This window comes from Neodiprion lecontei, chromosome 1, assembly GCF_021901455.1.
Source record: "Neodiprion lecontei isolate iyNeoLeco1 chromosome 1, iyNeoLeco1.1, whole genome shotgun sequence".
Taxonomy (NCBI): Eukaryota; Metazoa; Arthropoda; class Insecta; order Hymenoptera; family Diprionidae; genus Neodiprion; species Neodiprion lecontei.
In genome coordinates, this window is record NC_060260.1 from 26438143 (window position 1) to 26458779 (window position 20637).

The window sequence follows — 20637 nt, forward strand, 5'->3', positions numbered from 1 at the left end:
TAACGCCAATGAATTAACGAGCGTTATTTCCCACCGAATAAAAAGCCAAATGCATCGTTAATGAAAATTGCAGATTATAGTTCAAAGCGCAAAAATTGACTCGCAGGTAAAAAAAAATTCCTCCTCACTTGAGTAATTTTGCTGATAAAACCGTTCTGCTAAGACTCTGAAAAACTACTGAACTGCATGCGACACTTGGATCGATAGTCGGGTAATTTACGTTCTCGGTATGAAAACGTGGGATTGACGTGATTAAAATGTAATCGCTTGTGTTACCTGCGGGAGAAATCTGGTTCGATGTTTGCTTCCCTTACGCAGGATACTGATTGGAGAGGTTGTTTTTGCCAAGGGCGCTGGGTGGCCTTTGTCGGGGATGGTTGCAAGTTTGGGTAAAATTATGGCCCGTTCGAAGGGAGGCAAATGAAACCCCGCGCAAAGGTATAATTCCGGGAAGCATGGAGGCAGACTCGTCGAGTTGGTAGAAAAAGGGAGAATCGGGCGTTGCTTGAGGGTGAAGAGAAGGAGTGGAAGATTTAACCAATTCTCTGGCGCACGCCTCGGTAGAAGAGTCGCTTCCTTTCGGCAGGCTACAAAGTCCGTGGGCCTGCACGATTTCAATTTTCATTAGAACCCGTTAATTAGGCCATAAATTTACTGTCTTAGCAAATTGCCAGGTCGGTTTCCGTCCCAAGTTGCCACGGGCGGTAATGGCTCCCGAATTTTCAGCCTCTCCGTAACACGTACGATACCAGTTTCCAATATGAAAATTGTATTGTTGCTTTTCCCCGTCGGACGGCAAAGCGCTTTCAGCTACAAAGGTAATGTATGTATGTTCATCTGAATTAGCAATTATCCGTCGAATAACGAGGGGCTAGAATATTGAACTCCGTGAATTCGAAAGGCGACCTACTCAAATTCTAAAATCCTCATCTTCAGATCTGACGGGGATATTAGAAGCGCGGAAAATAGATTTACGTCGTTATTATAGAGGCTTAAATATACGACTCGTTATTGTGCCCATCACCTGCATATTTTTGAAACTTTTTAAGAAAAAGGGATAGAATAAAAAAGTGCAGAAATTTTCTTGTATTTAGCGAACGTTTCAGCCGGCAATGCTTTGCTTTTATTTGTTTATTTTGTTTATTTATTTTTTTTTAATCTTAGGTCACAAATTTAAACCCCAAATAGTTGATCAATATGACACGAGGTTCTTATTTGATGAAAATAAAACACACGTACCGTGAATGAGAAGCGAGGAGATGAACCGCTTTGCGGGACATTGCGCAATTTGAAGTATTTTCCCGTTTTAACTTGCAGAATTATGGCAGAGACGAATCGGTCTCAGGCCAGCAATGCAGCTCGTTATATGCACAGCGGGAAATTATCTTGCGACAAATTGAATATATCGTCGATGGGAAACTTACCTTACTGCGTGAGAGGGTTTTATGAATTCTAAAAGTTAAGCTGCTTCTGGCCGCTCTTCGAAAGCAATTAGTATCAATGTCACCGCTGCGGTGAGACTCATTTGCGTAAAAGATATATGTATACAGGCACTTGTAATATACACAAGTCTTTCGTAATTACCACGCGATGCGGTTTCCTCACGCTGTGCAGTGTAATCGTCAATCTTACTTCCGGGCTATTTCTTGGCGTGTGTGCATCGCCGGTTTTACCTTGTACTAACCAACTTTAAACTGTCGCGTGTTTTCGTCGCTCGGGAAAGTTTTTACAAGTGAATTATAACCACCGCCATGCGCAGGAGTCGCGAATATCCGCGCGGACGAGAGTCGCTGAAATTAAAGAATATTTCCAGAGACTTACAGGTATCTATAGCTCCGAGCAGTTTCACGGAAAACGAGTCGCCATTAGCATACCTATCGGCCAATCCTGGCAGGGGGAAGGAAGATTGCCTCGCTGAGAAACGCGTGATAATGTGTACGGAAGAAGTTTCCCAATTAGAATTAAGGCTGCCCGGGAAACAGCGATTCGCTGATTTCGCAGCTACCTGTACGTGTATTATATAAATACATGTATATATATATATACATATTTCACAGAGATAAATGCGACGGCCCACTTTTAGTGCGTCCGATGCTCGATATACCGGATTTATATGGTCGGCGTGCAGGGGTATCAAGGGTGTGAAATAAGGCGACAGTTAAGTCCTATCGCGTTTTCGGTATGTCGTCGCGGTGAAGACGAAAAGAATCACGGGGCTTCGGAACGACGCGACCGAGTTGAGACGATGTCGTGAATTTGCACACATATTGGGGGAGGATTCGCGAAGTCGTGACGCGCAGCGTCGTTCGCTGTTTACCGAGCACTAGACTCCGCAGAATTTCCCAGTGAATTCATTCCAGTTTAAATTAGAGAATTTTAAATCTCAACTTCCCTACCCAACGTCAACTCGACGAACGGTAAGATGCGCTCGATGTCTCTCCTCGACAAATGCTGCACGAGAAAGGAAATAACCAATTCCATTTACGGGGATAGGATTGAGAAGAGTTGAAGATCGGGAAACTCATTAGTCCGGAACACTTCGGAAGGTGGCATTAAAATTTCGAGATTTCCTGTCCCCCTCACCCGGAACATTATTACAATTATTACACATAGTTTGCAAAATTTTATACATTTACGAAAGAGTTTCAGGCCGGATCACGCGTTTGGATTCGTAATAATTGCGAGATGAGGTTGAACAAAAGAAAATAATATATTATCAAGACATTGAGTGTTACGACGACTTTCCAAAGATTTTTTTACGCTCTTGTGTTACGATATTCAAATTTGATGGAATTCCAAATCGTAGCTTCTATCTCTACGTGACTAACCAATAAGCAAAAAAACAATCTTATAATCATACCAGGAGCAGATTAACGATATGTGGATTACTTGAAAAATGGCAAAACTATACGCGAGGCCTGACAATAATATTCTTATTTCGACAGTGGCGTTTCATCGTAACCGTGAAACATCATTGATTCAAGTGGCAAGAAACATTGGCAACCTCCGTGCGTCGTCTCAGCGGAAAGAGCCGTTATATGTATGACGAGGAAAAGTCTTGACCCTTTTTCGAAGATCGATTCCTCTTCAACGGCGGTATAAAGGCTGTGCACTCGACGCCGTAACGCCCTGAGATTTTTATTGGATACCTTGAACGTACGTGTTACGTTATACATGCATCACGTATGGAAGGACTACAAGTGTTCCTTCGGGAGAGTTTAATACCCGCGTCTATCCGAAGCTCCCCGAAGATTCCCATCTCCCAAATCTAGGACCTCCGCGAGTGTTTCCCAAACTCCGTTCATTTCCTCTACACAGCATTACAGTCAAGCATCACGCTACTGAAGCGAGCTCCGTCTACGTTTAACTAACCGCTAAGTGATTCTACCATCCTTTGCAGACGACCCGAGGTAAGATCCCTCGCAGGATTTCGGATGGGCAGACCCTGAGGTCGTCATCTGGCAAAACGGTCCGCGTGAATCTCGTGCTGACCGCGTGCATGCCAGACGTACTACATCATAAATCGCTAGCAGTTTATACTCGCGGAGTAAAGAAGATCGTAAAGAATATATATGGCTCAGAATCTTTTATACAGATGGCGGTATAAAGTAACTATTGAACGTTTACTTGGCTCATGTTTTCCCTAGTGGTGAAAACTTCGATTTCAAATAATCACCCCGTACATCAATTGGACGACCGCACGATTTTCGATGATAAAAATAACCCCGATTACACTGCGAAAGCTTGTTAAACAGTTTATTTTTCGATCGAGGTGTAAACGAGCTTGCTGCACATACAATAACAGTGTTGATTTGTAATCGAGATTAAGAAGAAGGCTTCACGTTACCAGACTGTTTCTCATTTGCTCGTTATTTCTCTTGTACGCTATATTCTAACTCCGTGCTTTATAAACTGCAGAATTGAAACAGCTGATGAGATCGATACGGTTGATCATATTAGGCGGACTTCGAGCTGGATTAGAATCATTTAAAAAGTAAAATGTGCCTCACCGTAATTGTACCGAACACGGTACTAGAACCCTAATTCTCTTGTCGTTGAACATATTTTTTCTCATTCGAAAAAGAATAGGGCCCAGACAAGCACCCGCGTAATTTATCTAAAATTAGAATACAACGCAGAGTTACTTGGCTTCGGCTAATTTTGTGCCGATAAAATAATCAGCCGAGGGTGATTAATGGCATAGTGGAGCTCCACAAATATAGCAGACTAAAATTTTTGCGTTCCGAAATTAACTTCTATAGTCAGTTTTTTCTGAGTTTTCATCTGTTAACGGTGCGGAATTCCACGAGGTATCGATTAGGATCGCATGTTGAGATTCTAGAATTGCTCCGGGAAATTTTTATATGAAAGTACTGTTTGCAAAGCGGAGGCTCCAGTTGACAAAAAAAACATTTGAACGATCCTTGACTCACGCATGATTAAATTAGCTGTTTACGGAGCAATCATTTTCAAAAATCTAGGAAAATTATAAAAAATGTAGTAAAACGTTATAAAAAAAAATTCTGTGCTCTCGTCGATAATGAAATTTTCATACAGTACGAGATATGTTGTCTTGACAAAAAAATATCAATATAATAATTTGTAGTGATAAAAACTCCAATTTTGACATTAGCTGAAAAATTTTATAATATTTTTTTAAGATATTCTGAATTTTTTTCAGGTTCTAAAAGATAGGTGTTTCGGATATTAGTGAATTAGAGCATGTCTCAGGTAGCACGGTGATTAAAAAAAAAGTTAAAAGAAACAGAGTTTTGTCACTCGAAGAATACTTTGATGTGAAAAATTCTGGATTAAATCTGAAATCTGAAATTTTTATCTCAATCGGTACCTCGTTGAATACCCAACCGTACAAAATTGGCAAAGATGCGGAAATACCGGAAGTTGGTTAATGCGAGTCAGCTCGTATAGAACGCTTTCCGATTCCAAGACAATTTTGCGGGTGATACCGTCCCACGGAGTTGGAAACCACACGCGGCGAAATCACCGACCGGGAAGATTCGATGGGGGAAAAACACACAGTTAACCGTTTTTCAATCCGAACTCGAGGATCCAGTTTTAACGGATAATCCCCTGATCCTCTCAGCCCCGAGTCCCAATCACAGCCATTTATACTCACCCTCTGGAGGGGAGCGAGGTTCACACGGAACCCTGTTCTGACCCCGTCCAATCCCGGACCATCGTGATATCGCTTTACGGTTTCGTACTGCAAGATAGTCTCCGACATGGGCTGAAAAAAGCGCATGAAAAGTTGGAGGAATCGAGCTCACTGCTTTTTCCCAGCTCCGATTCTCTTTCTATACCTATTTCTTACTCTCTTGAGCTTTGTTGACCCTTTTTTCCTCGTTCCAACCCGGGAGTTTCAAGCGAACTGCATCCGTCCCGGGTTTCCGGAACACGAGGAGATAATCCAGGAGTCAGCAGAATTCACCGGTGCAAGATTGTCCGCGGCTTTTAATTCATACCGAGCAATTAAGGATGTATCAAACGTACAGTCCAGTCAAAGGGCTGTTGAGGTAGAAATATTTTGTGACCGAGGTTTGAAAATACAGCTGAACTTAGTCAAGTTGAATTTAGTTGAAATAATATTCTCTTGGCACGGAAAAAAATCAAGAGACCATAAATTTCAGCTGCAATCGCGCAATTATTGACGACTTGAAAAAGATCCTATTTATCGAATCATTTCAACAATGATAAAATCGCCCGATTTTAATTAAACAGAACTTATTTTGTTCAAAATTAAATTCTCTACAAATCTACAAAATCAGATATTGGTTGACGGTCGAGTATTTTTTATTAATGCATTGGCTTACCGTTCGTCAATTATTATTATTCTACTAATTGTGTCTTTCTTTGATCAACCGAGAAATGATATAGAAAATATGACTTTGTTCATTATTTTGTAAAAACAATCCGAAATTTTCATACTAAAAAAGATTTGATATTGGGATCTCTTTACATTCATAAACAATTATGCTATTTTAGCTGATGGTTTTTGGAGAAAAAAAAAATCTTTTACCAAAGGCATGTTGTTCCAACCGAATTCAACTCGATGAATTTCAGTTGCATTTTAAAATCTTCCTAGTATGATACTTCGATCTTGACAGCTCTTTGACTGGATTGTACCTTTCGTGCATCCTTAATACTCTCGTGAGATGCGAAGCGAAGAAGTTCTTGAGTTCGTTCGAGGCTCGTGAGAAACTGGATCAAGTAAAACTCCTCAAGCAAAGTGTGATCATTCGATCAAAATTATAACGATACAGATGTGTTGAGTAGGGAAGCTGAGAAAACGATCACTCGATACACGCAGATACGTGGGTGGCTTGGAAAGTTTTTCACGCATGACGAGTGGGCTTTTCCCCCACGACACTTCGTCCAGAATACGGCTGGGTAATCACGTATCCATGTATGTATATACAACATACATATATTCATACGTATATACAGCAGGGCGAACATTACGGGCACGACACTACTGGGATCTCGGAAAGCATGAATGATGCACGGAAATCTGAACCGCGAAACGGTATGCTCCGAGCTTTCTTAAGCAGGGGTTATACATGCGCTGAAACCTGAATTTCAAATGATTTTCACCGAGCTTTGCTGTTCGCGAGAATTCTCATCTGCTCTGACTTAATACCGTTGAGCTCGGCGAGCGTCCTGCGACACTAATGAAAGCTCATTGCCAGATCGGTGATTCTGTTTGCGACAGAAGCTTTACTAAAATTCAATTATCATTAAAAGTTAGAAAAGTTGCGTTGAATTATTGATACGAACTCGTGCTTGTTGGTGAATGGTGAGAAATATACGTCCTTCTTGGTGGAGAAATCGTAAACAATTGATTTGGTCCGTGAAAATGAAAGGAAAGCTTAATTCTGAGAGTGGTAAAGTGAGAAAGGCATTGATCATAGGACGGCGATAAGAAGGGGTCTAGGGATAGTTGGCAGGTGGTTTGTACATCGGTACAAATTGAGGTAAGGTCGAAGTCTGATGCAAGTTATGTGAAAGGGGAATTGGTGTAACGCAGAAATATTATAAAAACTGACCGCGTGAATCGCAAAAATATATTTCAGACAGCCGTAGGGTAGATGTGCCATATGTGGATCACCTTCACAAAATTCTGCATACTTATTAATTGTGTTTTTAATCTCTTCAACAATTACTTGATTTGTGACTTAAATTCAACTTTGGACAAGTTTTGGACACAAGTTTATGATATTTGAGACACTTGATTGTTTGAAAATCGGTGTTTGCATCATTTGTGACCATTATCTCTGATTACGCGTAGAAAATTTAGGCCACAACGGAATCAATAAGCGATAATCCATCCTGTGTGTGTTAAAAAAAAAATGCTTCGCAGCTGTATGTCGTAAATCTGCCAGAGTCGGGTGTTTTGCACGCAAGAAGTCCTGCGGGTTTCGGGTTATGCGCTTAGTTCCGGGAACGAGTAAGGAAATTGTGTCGCAGTGAGAAGGAAACGTGCATAGAAGGCAGCACTTTAGGATTATCCGAATCTAGGTGTGCAACCGCGGTGCGGTTGCGCAAGAAGTCCGAGAAAACTGAAGACGCAACGGAAGTCGGGGGTGGTGAGCCGGATGTAAAGTTGGATTCAGGATGGGTGAGCAAAGGAAGTTCGAATTACGTGCAACCCGAGTGCAGAGCGACCGCGGTTCGCGGTGTAAGAAAACTTTGAACGTTCTCACTGCAGGGGGAAGTTGACTTATTGTTAGCCTTATACGTTGAGGATAAGTTGAGAGACTGATAGAGTTACGCCAAGTAAATATGAGCGCGATCAGTGTTACCTATCAGTTCGCACGAACAGCGTGAGTGATTGATCGCTCTCACCCACGCTCGACACGAAACCCGGCGTTTACTTTCGAAACTTCCAGCTTTAAATGGAAATTCTAAAACCCAAACCCCGAACCCCAAGATTTTCCCCACTGTTTTCTCCCCAAAAGCTTTTCGCGGCTTCTCTTCTCTGCATTCGTATACATGGTATCGTATAGGTATGTTCAGTGTACATAGATCTCTTAGGTCTCGGCAAAAAACATATCCGAGTCCCTGCACCCTTTCAACTTAAGCATCGCCTGTTTCACGTTTCGCGCCTATGGAACGGCTTCTTGGAGTTGTTCATCTTTGGGGCTGTTATTAAAATGTCGCTTACGGGGCTTCTCTTTGCATCGGCAACGATACGAAATCGTTCGATACATTTAAAATCCATTGGGGAAATAATTCCATCATTCATTTTCATCGATCATTCGTCCAGAGTCACGTAACGAATCAAGTATACCCGCTTAAAATCAAAACAACGACTAAATATATTTGACTCGTAGGGTCAATTATTTCGTATACGCATTAAATAACGATAGTATTAAAAATTAAAAACAATAAATGACGATGAAAGTTCTAACGGTAAATAATTAGTGTAAACAAATAACATTAAATTATGACACAAATCGATTGGAATATTATCAAAATCAAAAGGGAGAGTGGGTCCTTGCTTGGTAACGAATAAGTCGCTGTTATTGCCATACATCTGCTGAAGACCTTCACGACACAATTATCAAAGTTAAGTCAATCGTAAAAAAACATTATATAAAAGTAAAAGAGATATCGAGAGACAATTTTAAAATAAGAAACCCGAGGAAAGATAATTTTTACTTAATAATATCGATGTTATTCGTCTTTTTAAACAATCAATCCATCCGAATTATGAATGATCTAACGAACGAATGATAACCTTAGGTTATACATGCATACGATTTTACTTTACGTGCAATTTTTCTACCTTTACCGTAAAAAAGAGAAGCTAGGAAACAGAAAAGCGAATATTATTTTAAAAAATGTCTATTTGACACAATAAAACTACTGTTGCAAAGTTATTTCTAGGAAAACCCGTGTTTGATTACTGTGGACGTTCCGGAAAATGTTGAGGCAGTTTTAAACTACTCGTTTATTTTATTTATAAGCTTATAATAAATACAGTCGAGACTCGCGACGTGCGGTGAAAGCGTTAAAAAAAATATAGCACCACCGTGGAATTTTCCCTCCCACGTAGTGAATATCCATGGTAACGAACATCCCCGCAAACCATGCAGCGAGCTCATAGGCCGACGAGGATCGATCTAATTGGGAATAGTGCTGCAGCGAGCCGAGAGAAGCCTGAGAGCGCGGATCACAATCTAGATATTACTCGCAGCGCGGCGTACCTCCTGCAATATCTAAATTGCACCCAGTGCATCCAACATTCTCTCCACAGACCCAGATAGAGCGGGCGTGATACTCTGAACAATACAACGTGTCGCACCGTGAAACATTTTCATTTGATTAGTACACCGGGAATTTGATCTTTGTTTCTTTTCGTAACTCGCATGCTTTTTCAATCCGTTAAGTTGACGTTTTAACACCGTAGGATACGTTCAAATTATATCTTAGAGCAAGTTTTTCTTGCACAGTATTTACTTTCACTTTTGAAACAGAAAACTATTCGTTGACACGTGTTGCCGAATGGTAGACAGATTTTCAACCGAGAAGGAAGCTTTTACGGGTTTGAAGTTTAGAACGCGAGGCTTACTCGGCTTTGATTTTCGTGTAATTTTGCCTAACATCTAAATTCGACTCCATAATTATGCATCCATAGTTTCTGTTTATTTGTTCCGGTAAAACGAAATCTCATGAAAAATCGATAACCATTTGTTATAACTTAAATTTAAAACACTGATTGCCGGTTTCAAAATTTGTGTCATGTATTGATCCGAATAGCCGTTGTGGTTGATAATTTACTGAGAGTAAATGTTTGGGGAGGGTCGCTTCGTTTGCTCATTTAATCCGTATTTTCCTCCGATGATATTCGCTTAGTGATCTCTGATGGAGAAGCGTTGCCATGTTACACGGTTTATGCAATACACCTGACAATGGAAATGCGATATCAAACCGGGGATGTAAACGCAGGTACAATAAACATAATACAGCTTCATCGTTTTCTGTGTACGTGTTACATCCGGCTTACCCGTAGGAAAGTTGGTTAAAGTTTATGGTATACATACCGGTTATCTGTACCGAGCAACGAGTGTTCTCTTACAGTTCTTTTCCCCCATTTTTTTTTTCTTTTTGTTTTTCACAATTTTTAGCTTTATAAGTTTCTTTTTTATCCACACCGTTGTGAAATCTATCGATAAATGGACGAAACGCTCTATTCGACCGTCATCTTTGCGCTTGAAAAAGGCTGTGCAGATATGCGAAAGCTTCGAGATCACTCGACAAAAATTCACCGGATGAAATCGCGCCGCATTATAAAACTGAAGCCGGAATGTACGCCATTGTCTAAAAATAGATTCAACGAAAGCTGTGGGGTACATCCAAGCTTGCACCACACGGTACTCTCGTTATTGTAGCCGTGCGATTCTGACCGTATAACGTTTTTCGCTGCCGATTCTGCAGCTGAACAAAAGCACCGGGACGTATAAGCTTAAGGCTTACATATATATATATATATTATGGTGTTTCAAAAAAAAAACGAATTTTTTTTTTCTTACGGTGTCCAAAAATTGATAGTATATCTAAAAACAAAAATTTTGGTGCCAATCATTTAGGTAAACTATCAATTTTTAGATAGCATAAAAAAAAAATGTTCATCTTTTTTTGAAACACGCTAATATATATACATTGAAAAAAAATTAGTTTTTTTAGGTAATTTTAGCAAGTTTTATAATTTTAAATTACAGTTTTTGAAGAACGACTGTACAGCTTTGTAAATTTCAGCAGACGGTTCCGAAAGTAGAGTTTCTCGAATTAAGAGGAAGATAAAGTTTCGGTTTATTCAAATTTTGAATGAATAATATTCTTTCTTTGTCGAACAGCGGACATTGCCATAATATATGTTCAAAATCTTAGCTTTAGTAACCGTATTCACAGAAAGCGTTATCAACAATATTTAAAGAAGAAACTTTAACGCTGTAATAGCTTGATCTGCATCTGTTAACCATTGTTATTATTTCTCGTTCCAATTTTTCCCCAGAAAACTAGGTTTCAGTCTTCATTATAATAATATTTGAAATAGTTTTTACCTTTAATAGTTCCCGATTCTATTAACTTTTTTTTTGTATTATTAGTAGCTATATTTTTGCTTTGTTCTTTGAAATCAGTGAAAGGAATTTTGTACAAATTTGAAGCACGTGAGTCAGGTACACTTTTGGCTACTTTTTTTTTACCATTTCTTGCCTTCTATTCCTACGTGCGCAGGTACCAATATGAATCCATTTTATACTTGTTTATTACTTTCTGTTTGAATTCATGAAATTTTCTTCTAATTTCATGCAGTTAAGGATTAGATTTTATACCGAAGTCGAGATTTTTTAAGGACACCAGGACACTCAAGGAACCAGAAAGTATAATATAGTTGCGGTTAGGCTCACTTGATGTAATGTCTACTGCTTGTCAGAGGCCGAAACAATCTGCAGTGAAAATTGAGGCATTTTTAGCCAAACTGATTTTAACTTTTTTATTCAACCACAGCTACAGAATTTTTTGATTTGCTTCCATCAGTATATGGTAAATCTGTGTGTAATTCTCTTTTTCAACCAGATGTAGCACAAATTTATTGGTATTGTTGGATATTTCTTAAGTCCTTTCCAAATTCTTAATCTATCTTTTCTTCATTTGGTGATTTTCAGTAATGTGAGGAAATTTAATCGCAAGCCATTTATTTTTCAATATTTTGGCAACGTTCCATACATATTTGTTCTAAAGTCTAGACTTTGAGTAAATGTTTTGTAATTCTTTTGAAGATTTTTCTATCTATGGCACATGCCTTTTTAAAATTAATGAAATTCTCTAATTTGTGTGCGAAGCACCATTTTTTGCAGTTGGCTTTTCTGATTCTTTTCACCTTATCATACTCTGCCATCTCACCATGAAACTGAATTTTTGTGTATGTTATTTTATTCATTTTTCTCTGGCTGGTGTATAATTTTCAACAGATTTACTTATTAGCTTTACAAATATTAGACATTTCTCACTTGCCTTCGCATTTTCATAAGTAAAATTTTCATTTGCTGTTCCATAGTTGTAAGTATTTATTTGGGCAGTATTTGTAGTTGGGAAAGATTCTTGCGATTGAAGGGCATTTGTAGGTGCATGTTCAGTAGCACTTGGACATATTTTGACGGTATGCTCGTTCTGTTTACAACTAAAGCAAAGCGTGGAATCCGTGTCGAAGTAAATCCAGCAGGTGGTGTTGTAATGTATTTGGTGGGATTCCGGTAGGAGGTGTTCTTCTTCTTCCTTGATGTAAGCTTGTCGTTTGAATTAAAGAATATGTGAGCGTCCCGACCTATTTAAGCCTAGTTTTATGTAGTGTTGATATTTGAAATTAGCGTTAAACCTTTGCTTTTAACGTGTCTATTAAAATTCTATTAGGAATCATCGGGCTTATTATACGTTAGAGATAATGACTCTTTTATTTTTTTTCGACCAGAGCTCTTATTCTCAAGACTAGATCTTTCACTACAACTATTTTTTTTAACTAGCTCTGTAATTATGTCACTATTTATTAAATGCACACACATTCTTTCTACGGAGATTTTTTAAATAACCTCGACGCTCGTTGGATAGGTAATTTTTTCAAGACCGTCAATATAATCATCTACAGTAACTGATTCTACTTCGTCTGTAACAATAGCATCTTCCTTTTTAACCAGATTAGACAGTAAGGTTGTAGCACTAGCATGGGATTTTGAAACATTGATTTGGCTTGGACTTTGGAGGGTAAGTTTTGGCATGTCTTTCTTGGTCAGTGGCCATTGCAGTGGAAATATTTGACTCTATGCAAGCTGCGTTTGCATAATTTGCTTAATTATCTTTACATGCTTGACTTTAAGAATTTGTCGGTTTCACAATTTAACAGGCCTATAACTATGACTATCGCGCACTTGCGTACGAGTATGTTTACGTTTGCGGAAGCGTTGTCTCGATATCAAGATATAGATATATTTATCGCGAATATGGAAAGCTTGTTTCAACTTCTGCGATCAAAACGGTGCAGATATGATTTTTTATTTTTTTTTTTATTCTCTTTTCTCTCCCAATTGTGTTCGGTAATTTCCGATGAAGCTTTTCTGCAGGGGTTGATTTCCACTCTTCAACGACGGTGAATTCATGTTATTCCCATTTTTTCTCCCCCTGATATATTTATATATACATTTCAGGAAGATAATTGTCGCCAACGTGTAATTGATGCCTGAATATTAATCCTGGAATAATCAAGATTCGTCAGAAGTACCGAAGGAGGTTGAACCCCATGAAAAGTACTTTTGCACGTATAATTTTAATGTGATGAAAAAAAAAGAAAAAATTGGAACAATTTAAGTCAGTAGAATTGATTTTCCACTTATTACGGCATGTTAACAATTAATTTACCATCCGATTGATCTTACGGAAAAAGGAAAAAAGTTTTATTGTGGGAGAATAGTCTTTTTTTTCATCATTGAGGTACCAGTGCGGAAATTTGGTTGAAATTTAACGAATGAGAAAAGTAAAATTGGTCGAATCTAGGTACGTTTAACTTTGACGAAGAAAGCGATAATTCCACCACTCTTCGAGTCGGTGAAACTAATTGTCACTTCTCACCTGCAGCTGTGTCGTGAGAAAAATTTAGAACGTTGTTAATTGATTGATTGATAAGAAAAAGAAAGGAAATCAGAGAATTAGATATCATCCATCGCCTCTTTGGCCCCTCATTATCGGGGACGATATTCTCCTGCACTCATCTTATCTGTTCTAAATTCATCTCTTCCGCAATTATCTTGATCGAGATTGAAGGAATCTTTTCATCTCACGATCCACCGTCAGCGAGGAGCCGGGATCAAAGGAGTTCGCGGCCTCGTGTCGATCCTCGGTAGAGTGTCGACTGAAAATTCAGGGCAGAAGTCGTCTCCGAGGAACGTGACGAAGGAGCCCTAATTTCGAGGATCCTGCGTTTCGATTCAAGTACTTTTGTTATCGGTACCTGCGCCATGTACGTAAAACGGTAGATAGGCACAAGGTAGGTAGACACACCGTACGGCAGAAGCTGCGAAATACTTGATCAGCGTTCAGTTAGCTCTCGGCCGCTGCTCGTGCCAGACGCGTCGGTCTCAGGCTTGGCGTCGTCGACGTTCTTAACCATGACGTTAAAAGGGCGAAAGCCGCGAGGCGGAATGATAAAAGCCCGAGAAACCAGTTGTGCTTGAAATTAATCGATACCTTGGGAGAGGGGGAAATCTCGGTTGGTAAAAAGTTATCGCAATTGTTGAAATCGCGAGCTTTTTCTTTTTCATTGTTTTCCTCTTTTTACTTTAGTTGGTTTTTTTTAGTTTTTTTTTTTTTTGTCTTGATCCCTTTCGAGACTGATCCGTGCGCGAAAATTATGTGAAATGAAAGGATTCACGTGTATGCTCTCGGGTGAAATATCTATGCGCTGGACATGAAGTGAAAAATCAATTGTACCCTGTTTGCGAAACTAACTAACGAACGAACAAACGTGGTGATAATCGTAGCCTGCAGCAGAGAGGCAGAAAGTTTTGACGAGGTGGAACAATAATCAAAAGTGTTATTTGAAAGCCGCAGGCACGATTAATCGTGAATAAACCTTTCGAAGGAAAGCAGATTAGCCTCTGAGATATGACTCATTATCCGCCCTTCGATCTTGGTGAGTTTTCATCGCTCTATATAGCACGAATATTATATTATATATATGTCTTATACTCTGTAGAAATTCTACAGTACAAATCGCCACGAATTTCATCATGCTTTAAGTCGGGTTAAGGCAACGTTCCGCATTTATCTTCACCGTTGTGTGCAAAGGTTCTTCCTTATGTTTACCCTCCTTTTCATCCCCCGGTTATTATACACCGCACTAAATATTGTTTGAATTTTATCTTCAATCGGAAATATGCATTTTTATTACCATTATTTCATCATCAACGCATTCGCCGTTGAATCTGTGTACTTTTGAGCACATGAATCGATTGTTTTATCTCTAGTTTTGTGTTTCGAAAGTTATCATTCGCACAAATAACACATATCATAGATTAAAAATTAGAAATTGAATTACGAGATTATGGTAGGAAATTTGGAGGAAAAACCATCGTTGTAGTTTGAATAAATTCTGCTCCAGGTAATAAAAATTGAGCGGTTTCCTTTGTTTACAAAATTTTCAAAATTTTTACAAAATGAGGATGAATATCAAATTATGCGATGAGCGAATGACAATGATTGATTGGTTCCGAGTAATAAACCAATTTTTTTCCGATTACAACGGAACACGAAAATACATTGAAAATTATAACCCAACTTAATCCAAATGTATTTCGCGTATTATAATGATAATTTTCGATTTCAGTGAAGTAAATTTTGCCCAGTTTTGTCTTTGGAAAAAGTACAGAAAGATCTAATAAGTTACTCATTTAAGGCTATTAATTTTCCCAATTTACTAGAACATATGGAATTATAAATTTTCTTCGTAACAGTAAACCAAAAGAAATCCGTTGTATTCCACCAAAAAACGCTGACTTTTTTTTATCATGAATATAAAAATAAAGTATAGGTGCACACTAATTTACTTGCCAAGCAAAAGTATGTACTTCATTCATCAAGCGTTTATTTCATAGAAATTTATTCGGAGAATGAGGAATTTTATTCCGAGTGGAAGAATCGAAATAAATACGAGCCGGTTGAGTCTGAATTCACCACATTGAAAGTCTCGATGTTTTCTAAATCATTTCTTTATCGACTTGTTTTCCTTCACGCCTTGTCACCGTTTTTTTTAAAGCTTGCGGATACCTTCACCGACAAAAGCCCTTCAGGCCAGATTCGGTAGTTTTCAAACGGAAATTTTCTACCCTTAGGCCCGTCCCACCCTTTTATGTGTCATTCCATGGCCAAAGAGCGGACTTTGTTTACCCAGGAAAGATAGTTTTCGCTTCGCTAGCCAGAGTGAAGAACAGTCCTTTGTCCTTATTTCATGGGATGATGATACGAGGGCTTGCCTTTCCAAAAAGTCTTACGGTCAGAGGCCTGCGCCACGTATTTTGGTCGGAACGCAAGGATTCATCGAGTCCAAGCCCCGTTTGGGATTCATCGTAAGAAGCGGAAGGACTCAAAAAATTATCTATCGATCAGTAATTGAACAGAGTCCTTTGAACCCTGCGGAAATAAATAACGTGCCACATCGGAAAGTCGTACCTACTTTTCAGAAGTTCAAAGTTTAAATTTTTAACAAAGCTGTGCGAATTTGCGCTACGGTAATATTTACTTTTAAAGTTCACATGTTCCTCACCGTCAACGGTTTATATTTGAATACGATATAATTTCATATTTACACGCACGTTAGTTCCGACGCTTGATTCGCCTAATGAGCTGTGTATTCTTGAATTTTGTGATGTGACCCTTTTCAAACGAGTCATTCCTTTTTCTTTTTGCTCATTTCAAAAATTATTTTCCTGCAGTTTAGAATATCCAGATTATATTGAAGAGCTTGCACTCGTGACTAATAATGCTTAGCTGCTCCACGAAGATAATTTACGGTGACAGTGTAGGAAGTCCTTTTTTTCACGCAATGTATACCCAAGGTCCAGCGGGAAAATGAAAAAACGTTCTTGGTAATCGAAATGCTAATCGGCTAAGCCCCGAGGATTTTAATAATGAATTAATTAAGGTAAAGAACGAGTCGTAAAGCCCCGTGTTGAAAAGTGGGGGAATACGTTACTGCAGCGAGATATTCTTTTCATTTTTCTCTTTCACCGTGAGAGTCAGAGTAGTTAATCCAAATATGGGTAAAAAGCGTTTCAGCAAATGAGGCGTGAAAAGTTTTCAGCCCGGTGGGAAAGGCGAGAAAATCCTCTCCGAAGGGTATTAAAAGATTTACTCAAGAGATAGGCGACCGAGTCCCAAGTTGGCGCGTTTTTCATCGTTAACTAGCGTTTCCCTCTTCTCTACTTAAGGAAATGGCTAAGTTGGTGGAAAATTCATGGGCAAATAACGATTGACTCAAACTAACGTCTTTTCGTCGAACTATATCCACTTTATTATCGCATGATTTCTTTTTACTGCATATTGTTTCACGTTAGAGTATAAGCCGAGCTTTTCAAAACAAAACAAAACAAAAAAACCATAACTCGTCAAAATCGCTTCGGAATTTCGAGAGATCGAACCCTTCGCTTGTCACTTCCGTGATATCGTATCAGAGGCATTTGGGGGTCTTTGCCTTGGCTTTTTTTCCAGGCGATTCTCATCGGTTCGAGTCATCCGATCGCTTCTCCGTTCAGGTCGCGATTTCATCCTTACGTCGGCGATCATGAACCCCGAGCTAAGCCTGTTATGCATATTTATAGGTGGAGACAACTTTAGAACGACGTTCGATCCCCTTTCTTGCCTACGGTAACATTACCCCCCAAAAAGGTCCACCTTGGGTGTATTAAAGCTGCGCTACAGGCTGGAAGAGAATGCCTAAGCATTCGGAAGTTTGCCCCGAAAGGACAAGGGTACCTGAGTTTTATGAACGTTTCGATTACGGGAGTCACCGAGTAAATTTACTTAGGTTTTGTTTTTTATATGAATTCACTCTGGGGATTTTCATGCTTTTATCTTGGTTCTGCACAGAAAAGGGGTTGATTCAAAATTTTCACCCATTTGACTAGACGTATAATGTTGAAAAAATCCGCATTCTGTCATCACTCGGCGATTGTTTATTACGATAATGTCCGGACGACATGAATCAAGGATTCATCGAAAGCTCAGTTTCTCGAAATTTTTATACTTGCGCTGATCAGAAATTTTAAACGGTTGTTATCATGACACGTGAATTCTTTCGAATTGCTTGCTCGAATAGATTACGATGACGACGCAAATGTCTCAACTCGATTCGTGAAATCGATGACAGGTTCAAAACAATCCGGTAATACAAAATCAATACCGACCTTTATCAATCCTCGATATCGCCAGGCGGTTTTCTGATTTGCACAGATTGGCACCGTGTCGTAAGTGGATTTTGACCAGTCGCGAAACCGAACTCGTGAGAAGCATGGCCAACCGGATTCTCGGAATCTGTGTGGGTACGGATAAATCGGTAAACTCGGGTCTCGCTGCTTGCATGTACGAACAGACAGAAACGTGGCTCGCCCTGATAGGTATATCAACCATTCGATTTTCCAAGTTCAGTTCCCTCGACGGCCGGTCTTCGCCATTTGGGGAAGGCCAGAGGCCAGGGGTCAGCGCTCAGAAGAAAGTAGCGCCAATTTCGGCTAATTTCGCTTTTGCTTTGCCGAATCCTCTTCGGAGATCGATAAATCCTCTCGCTATTTCGCATCCCCCTTTCGCTTCGTCCGTCTCTTTCTCGCCTCTTTTCCTCGACTCCCGTGGCACTCCGGGGAACAACAGACGAGTGTAGAAATTGATTTGGTCCAATTTATTGAAAGACTCAGTCAACGACTCTGTCACCTCTCGAATTCATTTCGATAGATATATACAATGCATATATATATATATCTTGTATGAGATGAAAAAAAAGAGAAGGAAATGAAAGAGAAGACACTTTGGAAAGGGGATAATATTTTTCCTAGCAGGAGGTCTGAATCGAGCGACTTATGCAAAATTTAACAGTAGAATGGAAAAATTTTCGGAAGGTCAGAGAATGATTGAATATTCTTTGTAATATGCATTAAGGATGAGTAGAAAATGTGTATTTGAAAGAAAGGCATGATCTTTATATTATTTCACAAATCCTTAGGCCGAAGAACGTTGATGAATATATTTGAAAATTCGGTTCGATATTCTCACGTAAGAAAAACCTGGATCAAACCTTAAGTGGCGAGGGTTGGAATTTGAAGTTGAGTTGGTACGGAATATCTCATATGCCCTGATATAGTACGTACATCGACAGAATTGACGGATGAAGGGTGGATGGAAAAATAAGGGTTGAAGCGTGTATAGTGTATAGAAGAAAAAAAATCTGGAAATAAGGTGGTTATTCTTAGAGTTCTTTTCGCGAAGAAAAAGTACGAGGGACAAAACGGTGGCGAAAAAATACTACGGGAAACAAAAATGACGAATAAGTCAATCGTCTATGCGGGTATATCCAACGAATTTGCTTGTCGAATTATCATTTCGTTCGAACTCCGTAACCTGTGAAGCAAGAAACAATACGATGAATCACTTGAATCATAAAATCCATGTTTAGGACCGTGTAAACAATTCAACATACAAAGCGGAGGGGTGAAGCACGCCACGGAAACCTTACACAGCACGCATTGTACTGTGCCTCCTGGTTTTCCGTCTTGATATCAAGTGCCAGGCACGATTCGTATCTTCGCAATTTTACCTTTTCTCACATCTTCTTTTATATTGCCCCCATCTGGGCCATATACCTACGTACCTACGAATAAAAACACATTGCTGAGTTGCGTTTCCGTCGTAAAAATCGAACAATCCGTTTGGCTTGTTCTAAATTTTCCTCTCGTATCGCGCTTCCATTCACTCATTATTATACACACACACACATAGTTGAAATTGCAAACGAATCATTTGAAAAAATAGTACTTATACTTAGTGCTGAGCAATTGCTTGGTTATAGAAATTATAGCTAGTATTTTTCTTATACAGTAATTATGTTTCTGTTTGTCTTGGACATTTATTGTTTCACCGAGATTTGGAGAATGAATTTTTATATTAATTACTCAAAAGTATCTTCAGCTTTATTTAATTCTTGTTCAAGATTATCCCAAGATGCTTTCTATGCTGCAATATCTTGGCTTTTCGTAGAATAGCAACTCTTGGAAGTGCGTTTACATTTTCCTTTTGCATAGTTTTCATCAATTTTTGCAGCAGTCATTTTCAATCTTAATCTTGAATACATTTGCAGCCTAGCATGACAGTTTTAGCAAAATAATGACTGTATATTTGGTAACTCAGAATGCAGAAATTGAGATGATAAATTTCGAAACTCTGGTGCATTTGGAAGCAGACCAGATGAACTCTGCCTATTGCGATGTGCAGCAATTGACGTGTTGTGTATAAGAAAAGTCAGTCTTGATCATCTTGTCAGAATCAAAGAATTTGATTTCAAACACCCAAGTTTGTGAACATTAAACGCTCAGTATACATAATATTTGCATGCACGGTGTCTGAGAACTTTATCTGTTTAGTCTGGGCCAATTATAAAATTCATAGAAAAACTTCATGTTTACTAAACAGTAATTTTCAACGGCACTAAGCGTGTGGTAACGAGTACACGGATATTTTCTACAGCTGATTTGATGCAGCAAAAAGTAATCCGACAGAAAAACATACAAAAACTACAACAAAACTCGGAATTTTCACCATGATCTCGTAAGAGTGAAAGAATAATCAGGTCCTGTTACGGGGAACCGGGTTATTGCGATTTCAATGTGCGCAACGTACTTCAAAACGAAGTAAAAAAGTAATTTGCAATTTATAAGGTTAATACAAAAAATAATCACTCATATCTACGAAACAAGTAAGACGTACGATTCGTAACAAATAAAATAATAGCCAAGTGAGCATTTTCCTCTTGCGAATTTTTTTCCTGCTGTAGAAACGCGCCCTTTTTCACCAATTAGACGAATG

At 39.0% G+C, this 20637-nt stretch overlaps 1 protein-coding gene across 5 annotated transcripts in view; it reads left to right on the plus strand.

Annotated features, from left to right (window-relative positions):
* Nucleotides 1–20637, plus strand: part of LOC107221926 (octopamine receptor Oamb) — a 120388-nt gene that overhangs the window by 19810 nt on the left and 79941 nt on the right. For 3 of the 5 annotated variants that reach the window (XM_046731394.1, XM_046731387.1, XM_046731404.1), the window contains exon 1: nt 14382–14704. The exons of 1 other annotated variant lie outside the window; for it this stretch is intronic. The gene's annotated coding sequence lies outside the window, so the exon portion shown is untranslated. Of the gene's footprint in view, nt 1–14378; nt 14705–20637 lie in introns of those variants that run through there. One more of the 5 variants, XM_046731414.1, reaches the window with a different exon arrangement.